Source organism: Nylanderia fulva, unplaced genomic scaffold, assembly GCF_048542155.1.
Source record: "Nylanderia fulva isolate GAGA-0341 unplaced genomic scaffold, ASM4854215v1 Scaffold517, whole genome shotgun sequence".
In the NCBI taxonomy this organism is placed as follows: Eukaryota; Metazoa; Arthropoda; class Insecta; order Hymenoptera; family Formicidae; genus Nylanderia; species Nylanderia fulva.
The window spans coordinates 1-25547 of record NW_028190607.1 but is presented as its reverse complement, the minus strand read 5'-3'; the positions used below and the strand labels follow the sequence as shown (position 1 = coordinate 25547).

Here is a 25547-nt window from a genome sequence, read left to right as displayed (position 1 = left end):
TAGCCCCACAACTGCACCATGACCGTAGGCGCATGGGCCGAAGCCCTTAGGGGGCGCACTTCGCTGTACACTCTCTTAGTCGACACCTACCGAGTTTAAACTTTCAAAGTAGGCCGTTTCCGGAGCACCACAAGAGATGTGAGGTACACTTGGACGTGAGAGGCTGAAGGTCCTTACTAGAGGACTCGTTTGGCGCATCACGAACCAACCACGACTCTCTCTAAGTACCATCGCAGCGTGTTGCTTTGAGGACCGAGAGAGTCATAGTTACTGCCCACACAATCCTTGTTTGATTCTTTCTATTTCGATTGGATCCGATCGTCACATTTTTTAAGATGAAATCTTCTTTGAGATCTTCAAACTTATATTCCCTGTCTACGTCATAAATTATAAGAGTAGATTATTTTCCTTGGCTCCTCTACTTTTCTTGTTGTTAGGTTTACTTCTTTTCACAAATTCCCCTTCTCTTTCATCTACCTCCACCCCTACTCCTTTTCCTCTATTTGCCGTATTGCCTTTATCCTCAGCCTTTTATTTGTACTTGTCAGTTCCTTTATAACCTCCTTCTTTATTTCACTATTCGTTCTCAGCATCTTCGTCTTCTTTTATAGGTTTAATGAGTACTACTTTGTGCGTAGTATCTGACTCCTTTCTTTTTTCTTTTACAGCACCTGTAGCAAGTCCTTGGAGTTCCTGCCGTAACATTGGCATAGGAGAGTCCTTTAGGCCTCAAGTAAGCAACAGCTTGGTAGCAGCTTTCCATTTTTCTTTTTTCTAAAACTACATTATGTAGTCTATTTTCTAGTACTGCCCATTTGGACAATATGTATTTTATTGCAGATTTTGTTATTTTGTTGTTATCATTTAAACATGAATGTCTCGAGCTGTTCCTTTGTCTCCATCCATCATCTCCTCTACTTCATTTACTCCTGTGCTCTGTTCTAATCTTTCATATCCATCCTTCTCATTTTCAGAATCAACTCAGCCTTGTGTCCCTTCATGCGTCTCTTCAGTGTCTTTTTGGGTACTACCCGAAGGAGGTGGTGATCTACTTACAGATCCCCTTCGCGCAAACAGCAATTCTCTTTTTCTCTCTTTTCGGCGTTCAGAGTTTCGGTTACTTTCGTGCCAGCATTAGTCGTTACTAAAGTATCAGCCAAGTTTTTGTGTTTTTGTTTGAGTTTTGTTCTTTCCATGTATATCCACGAGTATGGCAGGAAAAAAAATGTCCACTCAGGCAGAGCCTTCATCACCTGGGTAAGGCGACTTATATACCACAGAGGTTGCGCCAGGTGCCCCCTGGGGGATCGTTTTGCGGTCGCGCAACTTAACCTCCCCGCGGCCATGCAGCCCCAGACACGATGCCATCCCATCCTGGCTTGAAAGGGACCTCGGGGCCCCGGCCCCGTACTACTGTCGAATTCGTCAGTAGCCTCCTGGGGAAAGTAGATAGGAACAGATGTCCGTGGTTGATTTTAACGTGCGGTACCTGCTCAGAGAGCTTAATCACACGACCCCCATGGGTGCGGAATTGGGATAAGCCCAATCAGCTCGTTCCAGCAGGCCAGGAACTACCAGTAGCGCCTCCGAGTTTGTAGGACTCTTCGGCAACCCACCGGTTGGGGCGAGCGCCTGTCCAACGCTCTAACCAGCTGTGCAGGACTGGTGCCCGAGCAGATACGCTGCTCACCCGTCGAGGCCCGAGAGCCCCTAACCAGCATGCGGCTTTAACCACTACCCCCACGAGTCCGACCTCAATTGCCGGGACGAGGGACGAATCCCCCTGGGCAACCCGACTCCCGTGGTACCAGTCAAGATCACTGGTTGGATCTTCGTGGCCGAGACCACTCCCAGCTTTCGGAGGCCTACACCTCCCAGGCAGTGGTCGGCCTATGTTCCTCGGGAACATCGGCTTCTCTTATCCTCCTTTCAGCATCGCCTCCTTCTCTGAAATACAATCTTCGCATACACACCAACACTTTCATACCTTTCCTTACATTCCAACATGCGACTCACATCCACACTGCCATTCTCTCGCACAATCACACCCCACTCACTCAGGTTCCTCACATCACCATACATTGGACACTCAACCAACACATGCTTTTAATTCTCTCTCTCCGCTCCGCATGCACAGCTCTCAATCTCAGACAGACCACGCTTATACAGGAATTCATTCAACTTCCATGCCCTGTCAGGATATAGCCCAGGCTCAAGCTAGGCTCGAACTCTCGGCACTCACCCGCGAACCTTACATTCTTTATAACATTCATACGTCACTCTTCCTTTCTCGCACTTATTCCATCTATTCTGCCACATCTCATACAGCCTTTCACTCACCAATTCCATACATCCTTCCACACCTCTCTCACGCAAGTCACTATCATTCACTACATTATACTCACTCATACTAATTCCCTTTCTCACCTTATACAACACTCCTCTTCTCACGCACTCCAGGTCCCACGGCAAGCCACCCATAAGGACTTGCATGGCCGCCGTGGAGACCGTTCTACATACATTCAGACACGCACTCAACACCACTCGCTGGCACCTATTATGAGCTTCCTCGCATATTCAAATCTCATCACTCCATACCATACACTCGCTCCATACATCACACACGACATGAACAGACCTTTATACAACACAGTCACAGCTTTCTTTCGCAAACCCCCACTCACCTCTCAACACGCGTCTTAATTTTCCCACCACATTCATACATTTCTTCTCAGACACTCCAGATGCAACCTGTAGTTCATCCTTTTACTCACACAAACACCCAGATATTTCACGCTCCTCGCATACCTCACGCATCTATCATTCACTCGTACATTGGGAGGCCTCGTCCCAGCCATACTACCTTTCATCAACATCATCACAGTCTTGTTCTCAGACACACTCACACCTACTTTCACTCCCCATTCGTACACCATTCTCATCCCACTTAGTACCCTTTCTCTCCAACTCCGCTCGGCTCTGTCCTTCCACGACCAACAACAAGTCATCCGCGTACGCAACCAACTTTACATTCACTCTCACGCAGCCGCCACAACAGTTCATCCATCATTAGGTTCCATATAAATGGATCACAGATGGAAGCCCTGCGGGCAGCCACGCTTTTACGTCTTTCCACACTGTGTCACACGCACCCATCATGCATACACGCCTGCCGCTAAAATAGCTCTTCCATAATTCAATTTTCTTCACATTCAACCTCACGCCAATTTCTCGATCACACATTCCCACTCTAGGTTATCAAACGCTCCTTGAAGCCCACGAAACACTCCTAACACATACTTTCTCTCCGACCCATTCACCCAGTCATGCACTCGATTCCATGATCCTCGGTTCGACCGATTTCCTTACGAATCCGTACTGGGCGTCACACATTCTTCCACACATCGTTCGCTCGAGTCTTCCAACCATCATTCGCTCCAACACTTTCCCCCAGCACGGACAGCAGTCAAATGGGCCTATAAGGACCCAGGGTCCGACCTAGGTTTATCGGGGACTTCAATAACACTACCACCCGCGCAGTCTTCCACGCCGGGGGGAAACACGCTGTATTCAGACATACATCATACATTCTTTTCATCCATACCGGGACAGCACGCCAAATCGCTCGCAACATCTCAGCACTCACACCATCCATACAAGGTGCCTACCCACTTTCATCGATCTCACTGCACATCCACTTCGCTCCATTTCAAACTGCTTTTCTTCCTCCCTCACGTCTCCCCTGGCGTCTATCGCCACGTTCGTCCTTGCTGCCGGGAAGAATCTCTTCATTAGCTCATCCGCGCTTTCTTTCCATGTACTCGTCACTCTATCACCCACTTTTATGCCACTTAATCTTACCCTATCACGCTTTCCCATGCCACACCTTATATAACATCGCTCCATGGATCCCTCTTCTCCCAGTCACGCACACAAATCGCTTCCAATTCTCCTCTTTTCACTCTTCGCATTTCCTCCTTATACTCCCGCAAAACATACTTATATTCATTCATTCTTTCTTCCACTCTGCTTCCATTCCTCTTTCTCGCACGCTGGTAGGCCACGTCTGCTCCTTCCTACAGCCTTCTTCAGTTTCTCAAGCTCATCCGTCCACCACACAAGCTTCCTAGCATACACAGGTTTACACCTCTTCATCCATCGATCATTCGCACTATGGATCCATTTCATCATTCGCTCTACACAGCTCTGCGCATCCGCTTCGTCTATGGCGCTCGCTGCATCCTCTAACGCACTCTCTCGCATATCACACATATATCCTTCCCAGTCTACGTCCTTGCACACCCCATCTACGCATGCCCTCATTCGTACCTACATTCTCTCTGTGTACCATCCGTATTAACAATACGTTATGGTCACTCACTCCCCAGTCGGGCTTTACTTCCCACTCATACCGGCACCCTCCATTCACGCCGTTCACGAAAGTGACATCGATGTCACCTCTCCCCATTCGGCCGCTGAACGAGTAAAACTCGCTTGGCTCATTCAACAACATTCATCCCGCTTCGCAATCATCCATTCCTCAATCACTCTACCACGCGCTTCACTCTCTCTGCTGCCTCCACCCTTGCTATACCACAAGGGAGAGACGGCATTCGCATCCATACCTATCAGCAGACGCTTTCTCCCGGCCGTCTCACATACTCTGTCCATGTACGCCAAGTACGGCTCGATACACTTACCATACTGGCAATACATGGACACCACATACATTTCGCCAAAGTCCCCCTTCAACCACACACTCACTCCAAGCTTATTCGTACACTCTCTCACGCACATCACGTCTAACCTAGAGTCATTTACCACCACTGCTGCTTTCACCGTCCCACTTTCGCACACAATCACATCCATACCTATGGGCAAGCCCACCACACCGTCCATGCCTTTCATACGGTTCTTGCAGCAGTGCTACACTCACTCGACGTTCGCGCATCATCTCACCCAGATCACACATAACCGCATACGCTCTCTGGCAGTTTATACTGCACCACATTCACGCACCATTCATTCGTCATTTATTCTCGCTTCTTCTCTCTCTAACCGCTCTCACGTATTCCGGACACACTTCGGACAGAACCGAGTGATCACATTTGCTCCCTTTCAGCTTACAGTTTCTACACACCACTTCTTTTTTACAATCTCTCATCATGTGTCCTACACATCCACATTTTGGCACAGTCTTTCCTTTTCGGTGCATTGCCGCATCATGTGCCCAAATGCGAAGCACTTGTGGCACCTCAGCACACTGAAAAACTCTTTCACCCTAAAGGGCCTTCCAATGCACAAACACTCGTCCGTCACTACAGAGAACATTTCTTATTGCACTCGTAACTTCTTAATATCACATTTCCGCAGGTTGCATCTTTCTTCGCATTCCTACTCACAACCACGCAACACGTTCCATAAATACTCTCTCATCCACTCGCCCTTCAAGCTCCTCTCATACATTTCTCTCATTAACACTTCACTCGCCATATCATTCGGCACATCGTACAAGATGATCTTTGGGCCTATCTTGCGAGGCAGCTCAACCTTTAGGCCAGCATTCTTAAACTGACCACACTCTTTTATTCTTTTCAACTCATTCTCGCCCATCGTCTCAATCGCTACACACCTCCATTCCTCACTTTCCTCACCGCTTTTCACACGCACATTCAGTGACTTGCTCACATGCTTCATCATTCTCTCCTTTACTTCCTCACTTGTCACACTCGCACTTGCATCATCCGCTCTCACTATTACCGCATAACTCTTCTCTTTCGTTTTCACTCGTTTTTCACATTCACTTCCTGTACCTTTTCAATCACGCTCTTTTCAACATTTTTCGCACTCACGCTCGCATAGCTCATTCCACTTCCGCCGTAGGCTAAATCCCGACTCGCTCGACGCATACACTCATCCAGTTTCCACTGTATTCTCTCATTTTTGCACAACATTTTCATCATCTGTTCCTCATATTCTCTCACAATGTCCAGTATTTTCTCACTCGCACTCTTTGAAATTTTGTTCGTCTCCGTAAACAGGAATTTACGGAGGTCTCGCACCAATTACTCTCATACACGCTATCTCACTCACTTCCGCAACGCTCTCATTCTCTCCCTCATTCATTAATCAAAAACGAAAGTTAGAGGTTCAAAGGCGATCAGATACCGCCCGAGTTCTAACCATAAACGATGCCAGCTAGCGATCCGCCGAAAGTTCCTCCGATGACTCGGCGGGCAGCTTCCGGGAAACCAAAGCTTTTGGGTTCCGGGGGAAGTATGGTTGCAAAGCTGAAACTTAAAGGAATTGACGGAAGGGCAACCACCAGGAGTGGAGCCTGCGGCTTAATTGGACTCAACACGGGAAACCTCACCAGGCCAGACACCGGAAGGATTGACAGATTGATAGCTCTTTCTTGATTCGTGTTGAGTGGTGGTGCATGGCCGTTCTTAGTTGGTGGAGCGATTTGTCTGGTTAATTCCGATAACGAACGAGACTCTAGCCTGCTAAATAGGCGTACCTTATGGTATCGCGAAGGCCCCCGGCTTCGGCTGGCGGGTTTTTACTACCAACGTACAAACAAATCTTCTTAGAGGGACAGGCGGCTTCTAGCCGCACGAGATTGAGCAATAACAGGTCTGTGATGCCCTTAGATGTTCTGGGCCGCACGCGCGCTACACTGAAGGAATCAGCGTGTGTTCCCTGGCCGAAAGGCCCGGGTAACCCGCTGAACCTCCTTCGTGCTAGGGATTGGGGCTTGCAATTGTTCCCCATGAACGAGGGAATTCCCAGTAAGCGCGAGTCATAAGCTCGCGTTGATTACGTCCCTGCCCTTTGTACACACCGCCCGTTCGCTACTACCGATTGAATGATTTAGTGAGGTCTTCGGACTGGTGCGCGGCAATGTCTCGGCATTGCCGATGTTGCCGGGAAGATGACCAAACTTGATCATTTAGAGGAAGTAAAAGTCGTAACAAGGTTTCCGTAGGTGAACCTGCGGAAGGATCATTAACGTTCCGGAGGTCCTGCTCTGCGTCGAGAGTCCTCTCTTTTGGGAGAGACGCGCGCTCGCAGCAGTCGGCGACTGAATGGACGCGCTGAAAAGGCGCTCTCAGAGAAAAAGAAATAACGATTGACGGAATTTGTTGTTGTGTTTTGATATAACGACGGACGCCGTCGCGCCTCTCTGACCGAAAAGTAGTCGGCAAGCAGAGCAGCGCGCCCGGCGGGTGTTCGACGACGATTCGGAGCGAGACGCTTCGTGATCACGCTCGTGTGTGTGCCATTCTCCGGCCACACACACACAGAGCGTCGATTCGGCGTTGAGCGCGAACCGGTGGTAACCTATGCCCGCGCACGCGTGTGTGCAGCACCCACGACGTTCGTCGACGCGCGCCCTACCCGTTGTCGCGGGCAGCGGGTCAGCGTGCCGATGAACACACGGTGTGCGACCGCGAGTGCCGAGCGAGAGGACCCCCATATATATTATAATATATATATAACACAGAGAAGGGATCGATGATATTTCGACCAATCTGTCAACTTGTGTCGGTCCGACGGTTCTTCAAAGAGCTTCCGCCCCGGCTCTCCCGTTGCGGGAGAGACGCTCCGAACAAGAAACACACAACTCTATCTTTGTGCCGTAGCCTTCCCTGGCGGGAGGCGGCGGTCCGCGCGCGTCTTTCCGAGGGAGACGCGCGCCGGACAGGCTGATCGAAGAGCCACCACGATTATTCTCCTCTCTCGTCCGAGAGAAGAGACCACGATGGTTGAACGAGAAGCGCGTTTCTTCGCGAACGCAAAAATTTCGAACGATTACCCTGAACGGTGGATCACTTGGTTCGTGGGTCGATGAAGAACGCAGCTAATTGCGCGTCAACTTGTGAACTGCAGGACACATGAACATCGACATTTCGAACGCACATTGCGGTCCACGGATACAATTTTCGGACCACGCCTGGCTAAGGGTCGTTTTAGTACCCCTAAACTGCTTGCGTCCGAAAAGCGCGCACGGCCACGACGCGGGCGACCAGAGAATGGCGCGCGCGTCGCCTGTGGCCCTGTGCAACGCTTACAATGGGCGTACGAGCGAATCGTTGGACGTTCGCCCGCAGGTGTCTGTGCCGCGCCGACCGGCCGCGTGCAAATCCTGGCGTCGTCTGAAATGTGGACCACCGGAATAATAATAATGATAAGGAAAAGCGCACAAGCGTGTAAAACGTTGGCGAACGCGCGCCCAGAGAATGCTGCGCGAATTAAGAGGGGGGAGCGTGTTTGTGTATCCATCGTGTGTGTACGCGAAGAGCCGAGGAGAAATGGGATGAGAGTAAGAGCGCGCGCGAAGGGAGCAACAAACGGCCAAAAAAATGGGTCAGAACGGTGAATGCACCGCTTTCTCTAGAGCGCGCGTGCGTCGTTGTCTCCCGAAAGTAGGTAGCGCTTGTCTCACCGTTTCTTCCTCTCCGTACATCACACAGACTGACCGGACTGCTCTCGCACTCTGTGACCGCGTCTCTCGGGTGCGATAGCGCTCGCGCGTCTTATGCCGAGGCGCCCTTGCCCGCACACATAACGGTATTACGGAGAAATATACGGGCGCGTCGTCGTCCGGCGGAGAGAGCATTCGTAATCCTTTACCTCTTTACGGAGAAGGGTTTGAATCGCGAGCCGACCGCGTGTCCGAGTCCACGAAATTTCGTAAAGCGAAAAAAGGGGACCGGCGCGCGCGTCGTGTACTCGTCGAATCGATTCGCCCTATTCGTATATAAAGAGAAGGGAGAGCCGAGAATCTCGAACACCCGCGATATATCGTCTCCATTACCACCAACGAGTGTGTGTGCGGTTGCGCCCCGGCGATTTGCCTTCTCCGCGTATGTTCGTGATGCTGCCGCTGCTGCTCTCTCGTTCGACGCTCTCTCTCTCTCTCTCCTCTTATAATATATATTATAGAGGAGAGACGACGATGAGCGACGCGGAGGAGGCAAACGGCTACGAAAACTCACTATGCGACGACCTCAGAGCAGGCGAGATTATCCGCTGAAATTTAAGCATATGATTAAGCGGAGGAAAAGAAACTAACCAGGATTTCCTTAGTAGCGGCGAGCGAACAGGAAAGAGCCCAGCACCGAATCCCGCGGTTCCGCCGCAGGGAAATGTGGTGTTTGGGAGGATCCGCTTATCCCGAGGTGCCGCGTCGCGTCCAAGTCCATCTTGAATGGGGCCACTTACCGTAGAGGGTGCCAGGCCCGTAGCGACCGGTGAGCGCCTCGGGAGGATCTCTCCTTAGAGTCGGGTTGCTTGAGAGTGCAGCTCTAAGTGGGTGGTAAACTCCATCTAAGGCTAAATACGACCACGAGACCGATAGCAAACAAGATACCGTGAGGGGAAAGTTAAAAGAACTTTGAAGAGAGAGTTCAAGAGTACGTGAAACCGTTCAGGGGTAAACCTAAGAAACCCAAAAGATCGAACGGGGAGATTCATCGTCAGCGGCGCTGGCTTCGCGTCGGGTCGGCGATGTCCCGCGGAGTCCTTGCGGCTCGCGCGCGGGGCACGCTACCGTGCGCCGATGTCCGGCGCTCGTCGTCGTGTACTTCTCCCCAAGTAGAACGTCGCGACCCGCTGGGTGTCGGTCTACGGCCCGGGTGCGGTGTCTGTCGCGTCGCCGGTAAAACGGCACGCGACAAACCCTCGGTCGCCCGGCCGGCTGCTCGGCGGTACGCGCAAGGTATCAGGCCGCACTATTCACGGTGCGTCGACAACCGTCGCAAGCGCGCGCCACGGTACTTGGAGGTTACGGACTTCGCGCCGTCCCCGGTCCTGGCCCGCTGTTGGTTACAGTACGGTACACCTTCGACAGGCCTGCGAACGTCTCCCGCGGTCTTGCGGGAGACCGATACCGGTCGGCGACGCTACTGCTTTGGGTACTCTTAGGACCCGTCTTGAAACACGGACCAAGGAGTCTAACATGTACGCGAGTCATTGGGACTTGTCGCGAGACCTAAAGGCGTAATGAAAGTGAAGGTCGGCCCTGGCCGTCGACCTAGGGAGGATGGGCCGCGTCGCGATGCGGCCTCGCACTCCCGGGGCGTCTCGTTCTCATCGCGAAAAGAGGCGCACCCAGAGCGTACACGTTGGGACCCGAAAGATGGTGAACTATGCCTGGTCAGGACGAAGTCAGGGGAAACCCTGATGGAGGTCCGTAGCGATTCTGACGTGCAAATCGATCGTCGGAACTGGGTATAGGGGCGAAAGACTAATCGAACCATCTAGTAGCTGGTTCCCTCCGAAGTTTCCCTCAGGATAGCTGGCACTCGGCCGTTCCGCACGGAACGCGCGCGAGTCTCATCTGGTAAAGCGAATGATTAGAGGCCTTGGGGCCGAAGCGACCTCAACCTATTCTCAAACTTTAAATGGGTGAGATCTCTGGCTTTCTTGAATTATGAAGCCACGAGCATCTTCGGATCAGAGTGCTAAGTGGGCCATTTTTGGTAAGCAGAACTGGCGCTGTGGGATAAACCAAACGCAGAGTTAAGGCGCCCAACTCGACGCTCATGGGACACCATGAAAGGCGTTGGTTGCTTAAGACAGCAGAACGGTGGCCATGGAAGTCGGAATCCGCTAAGGAGTGTGTAACAACTCACCTGCCGAAGCAACTAGCCCTGAAAATGGATGGCGCTGAAGCGTCGAGCCTATACTCCTGCCGTCAGCGGCAAGTGGGGCGGCAACCGGGAGCGGGCGTTAGTCTTTTCTCGCGTCGTCACGAAGCCCTGACGAGTAGGAGGGTCGCGACGGTGAGCGCAGAAGGGTCTGGGCGCGAGCCTGCCTGGAGCCGCCGTCGGTGCAGATCTTGGTGGTAGTAGCAAATACTCCAGCGAGGCCCTGGAGGACTGACGTGGAGAAGGGTTTCGTGTGAACAGCCGTTGCACACGAGTCAGTCGATCCTAAGCCCTAGGGGAAATCCTATGTCAATGACGGCGTACAATATACTCGAGTGTCGAGAAATAATAATAAATATTATACGAAAGACACACGCCCGTCGGGCGAAAGGGAATCCGGTTCCTTTTCCGGAACCCGGCAGCGGAACCGCATACAATTCGGGCCCTCGTAAGAGTGTTCGTCGGGGTAACCCAAAATGACCTGGAGACGCCGTCGGGAGATCCGGGAAGAGTTTTCTTTTCTGTATAAGCATTCGAGTTCCCTGGAAACCTCTAGCAGGGAGATAGGGTTTGGAACGCGAAGAGCACCGCAGTTGCGGCGGTGTCCGGATCTTCCCCTCGGACCTTGAAAATCCAGGAGAGGGCCACGTGGAGGTGTCGCGCCGGTTCGTACCCATATCCGCAGCAGGTCTCCAAGGTAAAGAGCCTCTAGTCGATAGAATAATGTAGGTAAGGGAAGTCGGCAAATTGGATCCGTAACTTCGGAATAAGGATTGGCTCTGAGGAGCGGGGCGTGTCGGGCTTGGTCGGGAAGCGGGTCTGGCTGACGTGCCGGGCCTGGGCGAGGTGAACGGTCGGCGTTCTCGCGCCGGTCCCGGGATCCGAGCTCGGTCCCGTGCCTTGGCCTCCCGCGGATCTTCCTTGCTGCGAGGCTTCCGTGGCGGCGCGAGCCGTCGTGGTCGTCCTCTTCGGCCGCCATTCAACGCTCAGCTCAGAACTGGCACGGACTAGGGGAATCCGACTGTCTAATTAAAACAAAGCATTGCGATGGCCCTCGCGGGTGTTGACGCAATGTGATTTCTGCCCAGTGCTCTAAATGTCAACGTGAAGAAATTCAAGCAAGCGCGGGTAAACGGCGGGAGTAACTATGACTCTCTTAAGGACTCCGTCCGGGCGACCGGCGGATCCATGTGCCATCCCCACCTCCTCGTGGTGAGAGTCGGGCAACGCTGGCGAAAATTTCGACCGGCGGCCAACGGGGCTCTGGCTTGGCGGGGCGCTTGCGCCTCGCTTGGGTTCGTGGGGTTGCCAGCCCCTCGAGCCGACATACGACAGGCACTTCAAAGGAAAAAGGATATTCTCCCTGGCGGCAGCCTCGGGCCGCCGGTCCTGTCGTGCATTCGTCCTCCTCTCCTGAACCCAGCCCTGGTCCTTCGCGACAGCCTCCCGCTGCGGCTCGTCGTCGACAACCGCCCTCGGCTGTCCCTGCCCCTAAGTCCCCGCATGCCTTGCCGTACCCGTGCCCTCATTGCAATCGCGCGTTCAGCACCAAGAACGGACTCGGTCTTCATCGCCGTCGGGCGCACGAGGCCATATACAACGAGGAAATTAACGTCGAGAGGGTGAAGCGCCAGTGGAGCGCTGAAGAACAGCGCATGATGGCGAGGGAAGAGGCCTTGGCGGTTTATCGAGGCGTTCGGTTTATCAACCAACATCTGCTCACCGTTGTTCCGAACCGCTCCCTTGATGCTATCAAGGGTATGCGGAAAAACGGTGGGTACCGACGCCTTGTTGCCGCCGCTCTGGAGGATCTGTCCGCCACGTCGGGAGATAGTTTTTTTCTTTCCGCTGGTGGATCCAGTCCTTCGGCCTCCCCTCAAGCGTCAGCCATCTCTCCGCGTGGGTCACCAGGCTCGCCTCCGCTTTCACCATCTTCTCCCGGCTGGGGCGATGCGTATGGCACATTTGCCGGCGCTATTCGAGCATTAGTCCCAGTCGTGGAAGCCATCCAGGGATGGAGTTCCCGCGTCCTGACTCAGATTGGGTTAGGAGTGCTGGATGGCCAGCGGAGTGTTGATGCCGTCGGCCCGTGGATCACTGGCGTATTCCCTCCGACTGTTTCTCGTTTGCGACCGCCTATGCGTCGCTTTGCTGCCACTCCGGGCAAGAAAGCGCGACGACGGGCGGAGTATGCGCGCGTGCAGCGCCTCTTCCGCTCGAACATGTCGCGTGTGGCCAAGGAGATCTTGGATGGGGCCTACCATGCAGGCGTGGTTCCGGATGTGCAGCGTATGTCTGCGCATTGGGGCCCGTTTGTTGCGCAGGCTTCCGTGCCTGTCGCTCCGGCTCCGCGAGTTCCATCATAGCGTGAGCTGGGTGGCACGTGGGCACCGATCTCCTGCAAGGAGGTGGCAGCCATCAACTTGCCCCTCAACTCGGCTCCCGGATTGGACGGCATTAGCGTACGCTTATAGAGAGCGATGCCAGCGTCCATCAAAGCTCTCCTCTTCAACATCGTGCTGCATTGCGGAGGATTCCCAGTATCCATGCTGGTGAGTCGGACGGTGTTCATACCCAAGAGGGGCGAGTGTGCTCTTCCGGGCGATTTCCGTCCGATCTCCATTACCTCCGTGGCTGTGAGGCATCTGCATAAAATCTTGGCCCAGAGGCTTCGCGAGTCCAAGCTTGTAGATCTTCGGCAGCGCTGTTTCGACGATGGGTGTGGCGAAAATGTCGCCGTCCTTGCGTCCTTGCTAATGGACGCCAGGTCCCGTCGTCGAGAACTACACGTTGCTTCGCTGGACTTCGCGAAGGCCTTTGATAGTGTCAGCCATGGGGCGATCACCAATTCCTTGGCTGGCTTGGGCTTGCCTCACGGCCTTATCGATTATATCGGGCGCATTTATGCGAACAGCAGCACGGTGTTTGAAGTGCGCGGTGTCAGGTCAGAGCTCTCTAAAGCGGGCAGAGGCGTCAGGCAGGGGGATCCACTGTCACCGGTGCTATTTTGCCTGGTGGTGGATGAGATCATGAGATCGATACCTGCCGACGTCGGATACCAGCTGGGAGAGCATCGTATAAACAGCATCGCTTATGCTGATGATGTTCTCCTATTCGCTGCCACCAAGTGGGGTCTTCAGACCGGCGTACATGGGAATAAAGATAACCCATATAAATGCGCAAAGATCGCGAGCAGCAGCAGTAAACCTGGAACTAATATTTAACGAACAAAACTTTGACATCCTCTGTATACAGGAACCTTACTCTTATAAGGGGAGAGTAAGAGGATATTCTGCGCCGGGCTTAAGGATCATTCAACCTGACAAAAAAGACGCATGGGTCGCCGCGGTGGTAAGAGAAGGAAAAATGGACGTCTTCCAAAACACAAGTATGGAAAACGAACATATCATGTGCTTCCAGGCTTGCGCGGGACAGGAACAGCTTTACATTATTAACATGTATTGCCAATTCTCTTTAGAAATAAAACCGTTCTTAGATGACCTAGACAATATCCTACAAAAACTCTCTGGGTGCAATATTATAGTAACCATGGACGCAAATGCCAGGTCGGACTGGTGGTTCTCCGACACCACAGACAAGAGAGGGAAGGAGCTGGAAGAATTCATCCTGTCGCACAACCTCTGCATAATGAATAAGCAAAATAACCCTAATAAGTATTCGACGGAAAGGGGACAGTCGAATATAGACGTTACACTCGTCAGCGAAGGTCTGGCCAGTAAACTAAGAAACTGGAAGGTGGACACAGCGTGCACCACAAGTGACCATAATATTATTGCCTTCGAGATTGGGGACAAGACCCTAAGGAGGACGGAGTGGAGCATGCAAAATGGCTATAATCTGAAAAAAGCAAATTGGGACACTTTCGATGAATTGATTCAGGCACAATTTAACAAAGATTTTCTGAACAAATTGGAGAGCAGTAGAGCCAGCGAGGCAGCGCGGCTCTTCAATAAAACGTTACTTAAAATATGCGATAGATCTATTCCGAGAAGGAAATTGGCTAACCAAACGGTTCCGTGGTGGACCGAAGAGCTAAAAATACTTAGATCACACGCGAACAAAGCCAAAAAGCACCTCCTAAGAGCAAAGAGGTTAAATCTAGGAAACGTGAACAAATATGGGGAACTCTACAGAAGAACCAGAAATAAATATGTCTCGCTAATCAAGAAGGAGAAAACGGCTGCATGGAGAAGCTTTGTAACTAAGGCCGGAAATAAAGATCCCTGGAGTATCGTTTACAAAATAGTTCGCGATAAGATAAAGAAGCCGAACTATTTCTGCACCCTAACCCTGCCCTCGGGAAAGGAAATAAATAACTGGGCGGAGACGATAAGTGCTCTTCTAGATAAATGCGTACCGCCAGACGATGTAGGCGGAGAAGGTAAAGTACACGCAGAAATAAAATCACAAAATAAAAGATATCGTAATAGTAATATGGAACAGGAAATCACGGAGGAGGAAGTGGCGCTTGCCATCAAGAGGATCAAGAAGAATAAGGCCCCAGGAGCCGATGGCGTAAAAGGAGAGATGCTAAAGGCTGTATGGGCAAGCAACAAGGAAGTCATAAGACAAGTGCTAAATATTTGCCTAAGAGAAAAAACATTTCCCGAGGAATGGAGGATAGCTTCACTGCGCATAATATTAAAGGATAGCAAGAAGGACAGGAGCTTATTAAACTCATACAGACCTATTGCACTCTTACCAGTGTTTGCGAAGATCTTTGAGAGAATTTTGATTGGTAGAATCACTAGATGTTACAAGGAGACGGGCCTGGAGTGCAAGAATCAGTTTGGCTTTAAACCAGGGTGCTCCACAGAGGACGCTCTAATTGCCTTCAGAAACGGTCTGAACACTGACAAGAGATACGTAGTGGCCCTCTTTGTGGACATCGAAGGGGCTTTTGATAACCTTTGGTGGCCCGCTATTAAGAAAAGGCTGATCATGGCAAAATGTAGTAGCACTTTAATCAGAATTATCGACAAGTACTTTAGTAAAAGAAAAGTAGTGGTAAAATCTAATTTCAAGGAGGCCCATAAATATATGCAGAAGGGTTGCCCGCAAGGGTCAATCATAGGCCCAGCAATGTGGAATTTCTGCATGGATGCGTTACTGCAAGAGCTTACAACGATAAGCGATACAGAGACAATAGCGTACGCGGATGACCTAGCGACTTTAATACGAGGGAACTCGAGGCAAGAACTGGAAAGAACTGGCGCACGTGTCTTAAAAACTATCAATGAATGGTGTGTGATACATAAATTGAAAGTATCGGCGACAAAAACTACGGCACTTATGATGAAGGGCAAATTTGACAAAGAAAGGATGCCCAGGCTAAAAATCGAGCGGCAAAACATAAAATATGCTTCCGAAGTAAGATACCTTGGTGTCTTAATTGACAGCAAATTAAGCTTCATAGCACACGCAAGATACCTAAGAGACAAACTAGTCAAATTTATGATGCAAATCAGAAGAGTCGCAAGGGACGAGTGGGGGCTCAAAAAACATGACCTGAGAATACTATACAAGGCAGTAGCAACTCCAATTACTACGTATGCGGCTGCGTTCTGGTTTGACAAGGTGTCACATGTATTAGTCAAAAGACACATTTTGGCGGCTCAGCGAGCGCTGCTCATAGTGCTCACGAAAGCATGTAGAACGACGTCGACTAGCGCCATGCAAGTAATAAGCGGAATAATGCCTTTAGACTTGGAAATTATCCAACAAGGAGTGAGTAATAAAATGAAAAGAAACTTGGACGTAGAATGGAATAACTATAGATATGAAGCGAAAGAAAACGTGAACGATAGAAATGTGGCCGCGAACGGACTTGGATGAATTTCTCGCTCGCCCGGCGAAAGCAACACGCCGCGAACGGACTTGGAAAAATTTCTTGCTCGCCCGGCGAAAGCAACACGCCGCGAGCGAACTTGGAAGAATTTGTCGCTCGCCCGGCGAAAGCAACACGCCGCGAACGGACTTGGATAAATTTCTCGCTCGCCCGGCGAAAGCAACACGCCGCGAACGGACTTGGAAGAATTTCTCGCTCGCCCGGCGAAAGCAACACGCCGCGAGCGAACTTGGCAGAATTTGTCGCTCGCCCGGCGAAAGCAACACGCCGCGAGCGAACTTGGAAAAAGCGGCTTGTGCGGCCGGAGGTGTCGCCCGCCTACGAAAGAACACGCCGCGATCGGACTTGTGGTACGGGCGGCGCGTGCCGCCGGAGGTGTCGCCCGCCAACGAAAGCAACACGCCGCGATCGGACTTGGAAGAATTTCTCGCTCGCCCGGCGAAAGCAACACGCCGCGAACGGACTTGGAAGAATTTCTCGCTCGCCGGCGAATGCAACACGCTGCGAACGGACTTGGATGAATTTCTCGCTCGCCCGGCGATAGCAACACGCCGCGAGCGAACTTGGAAGAATTTGTCGTTCGCCCGGCAAAAGCAACACGCCGCGAGCGAACTTGGAAAAAGCGGCTTGTGCGGCCGGAGGTGTCGCCCGCCAACGAAAGCAACACGCCGCGATCGGACTTGGGTTACGGGCGGCGCGTGCCGCCGGAGGTGTCGCCCGACAACGAATGCAACACGCCGCGATCTGACTTGGGTTACGAGCGGCGCGTGCCGCCGGAGGTGTCGCCTGCCAACGAAAGCAACACGCCGCGATCGTACTTGGGTTACGGGCGGCGCGTGCCGCCGGAGGTGTCGCCCGCTAATCAAGGCAACACGCCGCTATCGGGCCTGGAAAAATTTCTCGCTCGCCGGCGAGAGCAACGCGCCGCGAGCGAACTTGCGCCTGTTACCCGAGTTCTCGCTTGTACCGCTAACGAGCGAGCTAAATGAGATTAATTAAATGAGGACGCATCGGAAAGTTTATTCGTGCAAACACTCCAGCTTCGCTTATCGGCATCCTGCCTGCATTCGTCCACGTATCGGTCGTAGAATCTCGAAGATTGTGCATCCGACGAGTGGTAGCCGGGAATTAGCAGATATCGTAATAATCGTGTCGCGCGGTCGTGCGGAGCGTCGAAAAGTACGAAACCTTTGTCCGAAACGTATTTCCGTATCGTAGCATTATCTCCTCGTAGCGGCGCTACTCGCCGTCAAGTGCCCCGGAGGTACCGCCGGCGGGCGACGGACTTGGTAAAATCATTCGGTCGTCCGGAGGTGTCGCCCGTCCCGGAGGTGCCGTCCGTCCCCAAGTTGACGCCGGCCGTTATGTGGTGCCGCACGTATAATCACGCCCGTAACGAGCCGTCTCGGTTGCCGCGCGCGTGATTTCGCATCGGGCGAGTGTTCCGTACCGTAATCGCGGTCACCGCAGCTTGCGTGTTGCGTATCATCCGTAATAATTCGAAATATATGTCTCCGACACGTGGGTTTGAGAGACACGTTTCGAGTTAGTAATCGGACAGCGCCCTCATGTCGAGCGAGCGCCGAATAGTAAGTAACTTTCGTCCGAAACGTTTTTACGTAGCTCTCCTTGTTGCGGCGCCGTAAATCGTCGTTAAGTGTTCCGGAGGTACCGCCGGCGGTCGTCTGACTTCGAGAGATCATTCGGTCGTCCGGAGGTGCCGCCCGTCCCGGAGGTGTCGCCGGTCGGCCGTGGTTCCCGGAGGTGTCGCCCGGCCCGGAGGTGTCGCCGGTCGGACGTGGTTCCCGGAGGTGTCCGCCCGGCCCGGAGGTGCCGCGGTGCCGGGTTCCCGGAGGTGTCGCCCGGCCCGGAGGTGCCGCCCGGCCCGGAGGTGCCGCCGGTCGGCCAGTGGTTCCCGGAGGTGTCGCCCGGCCCGGAGGTGTCGCCGGTCGGCCGTGGTTCCCGGAGGTGTCGCCCGGCCCGGAGGTGCCGCCCGACCCGGAGGTGCCGCCCGGCCCGGAGGTGCCGCCCGGCTCGGAGGTACCGTCGGTGCTTATACCTTATTGTCCCGGCATTTCGTTTGTTTCCTTCTTAATTAATGCTAATTATCGTTGTTTGACATTCGCCATACGGCTATCGTGATAATATTTTATCGTACAATAGGACTTTTCGATCGTTCGCTCTCCGCGACTATGTCTCGATTGAACGCGCCTTTCGGCGCTCGCGCTCGCATACGGCCGTGCGTAGGACCGTGCGTCGCCGACCGCCTGGCCGGCCGGTTGGGTACTATAAGAGATACGTCGCGCTCGGCGCGTCGAACGAGTCGAGCGAGTCCGGACGAGTCGTAAACGTACTTTCTCGAGTCTCTCGCCACTCCGGCGTGTTTCGACCGCTCTCCGTACCGTCGCCGACCGCTTGGCCGGTCGGTTGGGTACTATAAGAGGGTAGGAGAGATTAATATTGTACGTGTCGCGCTCTCGACGTTGACAAACGAAGAATCGCCCGTACGGGTCGAGAACGGATTTTGTCGAGTCGCGACTCTGACACGGAGAGAACATTTATATAAAATGTTTGATTTGGAAACCACGAATATATAAAATAATATACGATCGTCGCAGAACGCGCCGCCGCCAAGTCTTCTCATGCTTGGAGGTTGCGTGTCTCGCGAGAACGTACGTTCGACTCTCGCGTCGTCTCGTATTCCTCTTCGCCGGGGATTACGGTGCGGCTCTTCTCGTTCGTCGCCGAACGCGCGCAAAATTAACGCACACTTATTTATTACGAGCACAGCATTGCCACGAGTCGGTGTCGCAAGACCGAATGGCTCTTATGTGGCGCGCACGCCTCTAGTGTGTTGGCCGCGCGGTTCCCTCTCGTTTCGTACGCAGCAGCGGAATCGTCGCGCTTACCGAGCATCTACTCCACGGATACGAGTTTGCGGGAAGAGTTGCTTCTTCCCGCTCGCTTTGTACGCCGTAGCGAAATCTATTGCTGGTCGTGTGCGGTTAAACGCGTACGAACCAGACAGAACAGTCCTCGACGTCTAAGCATCGCCATCGTCGATCTAGCGTCAGGGTGAATCGCGCGGTCTCTCGAGACCGCGCATCATAACATTTGGGAGAATAAGAACACGAGTATTTTGATCTTGTGGATTTTTGAACGGAGAGGAGGAGGAATGAAGAGGAGGCGGCGGCGTCGGGGGTTTACTCTCGCCTCCGTCGTTCTCTCGTACGCTTTACATAATAGCGTTAAACACAGCAGAGTGTCGCCGACCGGCTGAGCAAACCGGCGGCAAATAAAATGGCACATACGAGCGTGTCGCGCGCGCGTCGATGTTTCGGCATCGAACGCGCGCGCGCGCGAAAAAGAGCTAGCGACAAGTCTTCGGGCTCGCTCGCGAGTTACTCCCTTGCGAGTAACCGAACACGAAGCTCCCTGGTTGATCCTGCCAGTAGTCATATGCTTGTCTCAAAGATTATAAATGTAATTTATTTAATTACATTTTTATTTTTTAAATAATACATATATACGTTCCAAAAAATATAAGCCATATTATTATAAAAACAATGATAAATTATTAAATTAAGGCCATGTGTAACGCGCAATACGATATTATTTTATTATTTAGAAGAAAATTCTTAATTTGAAATAATAATTACACAAACGTTTCGAGCTCTACTTGCTCCTCTTCAGTGCGCAAAAAAAATAATGATAATAAATAACGATAATAAATAAATACATACATAAAATTCTAATAAAAAATCCGCAATACATAGTCAATATAAGTTATATAGTTAAGTCATAGTTAAAACGCAAAATATATTTACAATGAATTGAAACCATTAAAATAGTTCAACAAAGTAAGAACCCAATTAGAAGCAGAATGATTCGTCCGGTTTATTCATAAAATATTTTAGAATTATTAATAAAAACTCGGAGTGACACTTATACATTGCTCCAAACGAACCACTTATCGTTATTTGACGAAAGTCCCTCAATCTGGCAATGATTATGTCCATCCTCTCCAAATTATTTGATATTTGTTAACTGAATTTAGAGAATTTATTCAATTGTAAAATAGGATTCCACTAATGTGTATGTAAAAAAAGATTAAAAATTACAAATTAAACTAAATACTAAAATATTGAACCTTTATGCTTACAAATTGTTCCGAATAACTTGAGATGACGATGCTTCTAATTGTTGTTGGCCTTATTGTTAGTACTTGACTGTTGTCTAGTCTTTTAAAAAGTCAAATAAATAGGTGTCAGATCTCACAAAATAAACATTTACATACGTCTAAAAATTCGATATTTCTTCTAGAATGTCGAAATACGCGTTGTTAAGCAATTCGGTGTCTGTGTTATTATTTATACCATGCCTTTGTTCCTTGATGTGTATCATTTCCGAGATAAGTCTTTTATAATAATTAGATTCAATATCAAGTATTTTAACGTTATCCCAATCAAAAGCATGTTTTTTATCTATAATATGTTCAGAGACCACAGAATGCTTGGAGGAATCAAATTTAATATTATTCATATGCTCTTTTAGTCTAGTGCGTAATTTTCTTTTGGTTTGCCCAACATACGAAGCTTCACAATCCTTACAATTAATTTTGTAGACAACATTATTATTATTGTTATGCACGTTTTTGTCCTTGTGGACTTTAATAAATTTGTTAAGATTATTTAGACAACGGTATCCTACTCTGAAATCTGATTTTTTTATTGTCGATGCTATTGTCTCAGAAATGTTATTAATGTATGGAATGACGAAAAATTTTTTCTTGCTATTATCTTCTGCAATTTCTTTTTTTCTATTGTTGTTAAACTGTCCATTGTTTAAAACTCTTATTCTCTTATTTATTTCTTTAAAGATTAAATGAATAGGGTAACCGTTGTCCAATAATATTTTAATACACAGTTCTAAATTTTTCTTATGATATATGGGATGAGATAATAACAATGCCCTATTAATAAGATTATAAATTACTCCTATTTTATGGCACATAGGGTGACTCGATAAAAAAGATAGTACTCTACCTGAACATGTCTTTTTTTGATTTAATCTTTTATTTAATCTTTAAAGAAATAAATAAGAGAATAAGAGTTTTAAAACAATGGACAGTTTAACAACAATAGAAAAAAAGAAATTGCAGAAGATAATAGCAAGAAAAAATTTTTCGTCATTCCATACATTAATAACATTTCTGAGACAATAGCATCGACAATAAAAAAATCAGATTTCAGAGTAGGATACCGTTGTCTAAATAATCTTAACAAATTTATTAAAGTCCACAAGGACAAAAACGTGCATAACAATAATAATAATGTTGTCTACAAAATTAATTGTAAGGATTGTGAAGCTTCGTATGTTGGGCAAACCAAAAGAAAATTACGCACTAGACTAAAAGAGCATATGAATAATATTAAATTTGATTCCTCCAAGCATTCTGTGGTCTCTGAACATATTATAGATAAAAAACATGCTTTTGATTGGGATAACGTTAAAATACTTGATATTGAATCTAATTATTATAAAAGACTTATCTCGGAAATGATACACATCAAGGAACAAAGGCATGGTATAAATAATAACACAGACACCGAATTGCTTAACAACGCGTATTTCGACATTCTAGAAGAAATATCGAATTTTTAGACGTATGTAAATGTTTATTTTGTGAGATCTGACACCTATTTATTCGACTTTTTAAAAGACTAGACAACAGTCAAGTACTAACAATAAGGCCAACAACAATTAGAAGCATCGTCATCTCAAGTTATTCGGAACAATTTGTAAGCATAAAGGTTCAATATTTTAGTATTTAGTTTAATTTGTAATTTTTAATCTTTTTTTACATACACATTAGTGGAATCCTATTTTACAATTGAATAAATTCTCTAAATTCAGTTAACAAATATCAAATAATTTGGAGAGGATGGACATAATCATTGCCAGATCGAGGGACTTTCGTCAAATAACGATAAGTGGTTCGTTTGGAGCAATGTATAAGTGTCACTCCGAGTTTTTATTAATAATTCTAAAATATTTTATGAATAACCGGACGAATCATTCTGCTTCTAATTGGGTTCTTACTTTGTTGAACTATTTTAATGGTTTCAATTCATTGTAAATATATTTTGCGTTTTAACTATGACTTAACTATATAACTTATATTGACTATGTATTGCGGATTTTTTATTAGAATTTATGTATGTATTTATTTATTATCGTTATTTATTATCATTATTTTTTTTGCGCACTGAAGAGGAGCAAGTAGAGCTCGAAACGTTTGTGTAATTATTATTTCAAATTAAGAATTTTCTTCTAAATAATAAAATAATATCGTATTGCTCGTTACACATGGCCTTAATTTAATAATTTATCATTGTTTTTATTGTCATACGAGCTTGAACATTGGTATGTGATGGTTTGATTAGGTATTAATTTTGCATTGCATATTATTATATGTACGTGTGTGTGGGTGTATAACTATCATTTAATACACATTCACGTTAAATCACATCATTTAATCATATTTAATAACTATATCACTAACATATATAATTAATACTTATAATAAATCATTTTTAAAGTAATTTTTTTTAAATTCTAGTTATCACTTTATCAGAATTATGAAAAAAAATTGATACAATTGTTAGAAAACTTAAATGTGCATAACTTTTTAATATATAGGCATTAATAAAATAAACATAGTGATTGTTAATTTTTATGCTACAGCTACGCATAAAAGTACTAAAATACTTAGAACTTTAAATTACTTTAATATTCAACTGTATATATTATTATAACTTTTCTCGTTTTATACTATATTTAAAAAATAATATTTAATAATTACTTTATTGCACTTACAACTATGCATATGTATTTAATACTGTAACCATTTAAATAATAAAATATATATATAATTACTGTGTATGAAATTAATACATTCAAAATAAAAAAAGTACATATGCAAAAATAAACTCTATAAAATCTATAAATAAACGTAATAATAATAAACTGTGCAATAAACGTAATAATAAACGTTCAAATATTTTATTTATTATATATTAAAATTATTATATTTAATAACCTGTCCTTTTCTTGTTTAGATCTCCTCATTTTCGCATCTCTTTTTTTGTTCTTCCTTTTTCCTAAAAAGAAATATGTGATTGTTATACATAGGTGCAATAAGTCAATTCTGCAATAAATATTCTATACAAAAATAACAATAAGTTCTTAAATGTTGTATTTAATTTAAAAAAACTAATACACGCAATAATGAACAGATAGTGCATGTGTTCACCCTCTTTAAAATCAGTTTCTTATAAAAATAAAAAGTTTGAGATAAGATGATAAAATAGTTAAATTGAGGTATATTATATATAACTTACAAATCTCGGTCAAATCTCTGCTTGGCTAAAATTAGCCATCTTGCAATTATATCCTCAACTTCCTTATTTGTTAAATTGGTTCTTGAAGTTCGCGCAGCATCTAACAACAAGTTTAAACAGATATGTGTGGTTATAGATTATATAAAAATTTAAAGCGACTTAATTTTATATATATATATATATGTATATATGTATATATACTATTCAAAATTATTTATATTCCTATGATTACATATTATTGAATAATGATATTAGAGTTCTAATAGCATCATCCAATATAACCATGCATAGAATGCTATATATAAAGTGTCAAAAATATGTCAATAAAAACATTTCTGTGATTAAATATTTATATACTTACTTATGATACATATAGTAATGCGAAGATTTTTAAAGGCATTTTTCAATTTTGCACCAGCCCAACTATATTCCATTGCTAATTTATTTGTTAAAATATGTTTCATCATGTACGAAATCACATCATGATGATCCTTACCTCCTAAAAAGCTCAATTGTCTTGTCTAAAAATATAAAATAATTTAATTAATATTAGTTTTTGATCTAAAAATATCAAAATAATAAACATTTGTTTTCTCTTATAAAAAAAGTTAACATTACTTTTCTTTTAACTTCTTTAAAATTATTTAACATTATATAAATAAATAAATATGTCCAAAATATTGCTTTTTATAAGACATTTCAATAAAATGTTTCTAATCGTAAGTATAAAATGATAATATTTTGTATATACCATTTCTGCAGCAACACATTTGTTTTTTAATTGATTATCAATTCTCTGTAATTGTTCTACGGTATCTGCTGGCAAATCGAAATCATATGTTCATTTTTTTTTAAATCCGTTTCCTCATTTTTTCTTATGTGATTATCCAACTTTATTAAACGTTCATCAATTGTTGTAAGATTTAACAATACTGCATTTAGTTTCCTGATAATTAAATTATGAAAATCTGCAAAAATAATTGACACATATTATTGTATATCTACTCATTGTCAGATTATATAAATATTACGAATTATATACCATTTTAAATATATGTTTACAGTGATATAAATAAAAAAAGTTAAAACTTTAATAATATATATATATATATAGATATAGGTAAGCTTTTACAAAAATTTAAAATTAATAACAGATATATTTTTACCTACCATCAATCTCAGCATTACAAGTATCGGATGTAGATATTGTATCTGAATTTTGTGGAACAAGGTCATCTTTATTTGCTGTTCGATGTTCTTGTGAACTTATAGATTTACTATATGTAACTGCAGACTTTTTAGACTGAATATTAATTATTTTTTCATTACTTATTTGTATCGGAGGCTTAGTTATTTTCTTATAATTTTTTATCAGTGGTTTTTTTATTTCATAAGTCATTTTGCTTTTATTTAAATCGTTTGATATATTAGAAGCTTCATCTAAATCATTGCTTGTGTCAGTTCTATCTGAATTATCAGAAGAACTTGAAATTTTTTTTACTCGATTCATTTTCTTATCACCTTGTATTAATGGTGTCTTTATTTCACAGATTTTGCTCTTATTTATTGTTTAAAGCTTTTGGTGTATTAGGAAAATTATCTAACTCTAAATCATTGCGA

The 25547-nt window shown here is 46.7% G+C and overlaps 1 non-coding gene and 2 pseudogenes across 1 annotated transcript; all 3 read left to right on the top strand.

Annotated features, from left to right (window-relative positions):
* Positions 1-6270: 6270 nt before the first annotated feature.
* On the top strand, positions 6271-7003 carry LOC146721233 (small subunit ribosomal RNA; annotated as a pseudogene; the record flags this gene model as incomplete).
* An 813-nt stretch (positions 7004-7816) lies between these two features.
* LOC114929824 (5.8S ribosomal RNA) lies at positions 7817-7971 on the top strand. The gene has a single exon (XR_003819327.2). It is a non-coding gene; the product is annotated as a 5.8S ribosomal RNA (ribosomal RNA).
* Positions 7972-9032: 1061 nt separating this feature from the next.
* Positions 9033-11369, top strand: LOC146721232 (large subunit ribosomal RNA; annotated as a pseudogene).
* The last annotated feature ends 14178 nt before the right edge of the window (positions 11370-25547 follow it).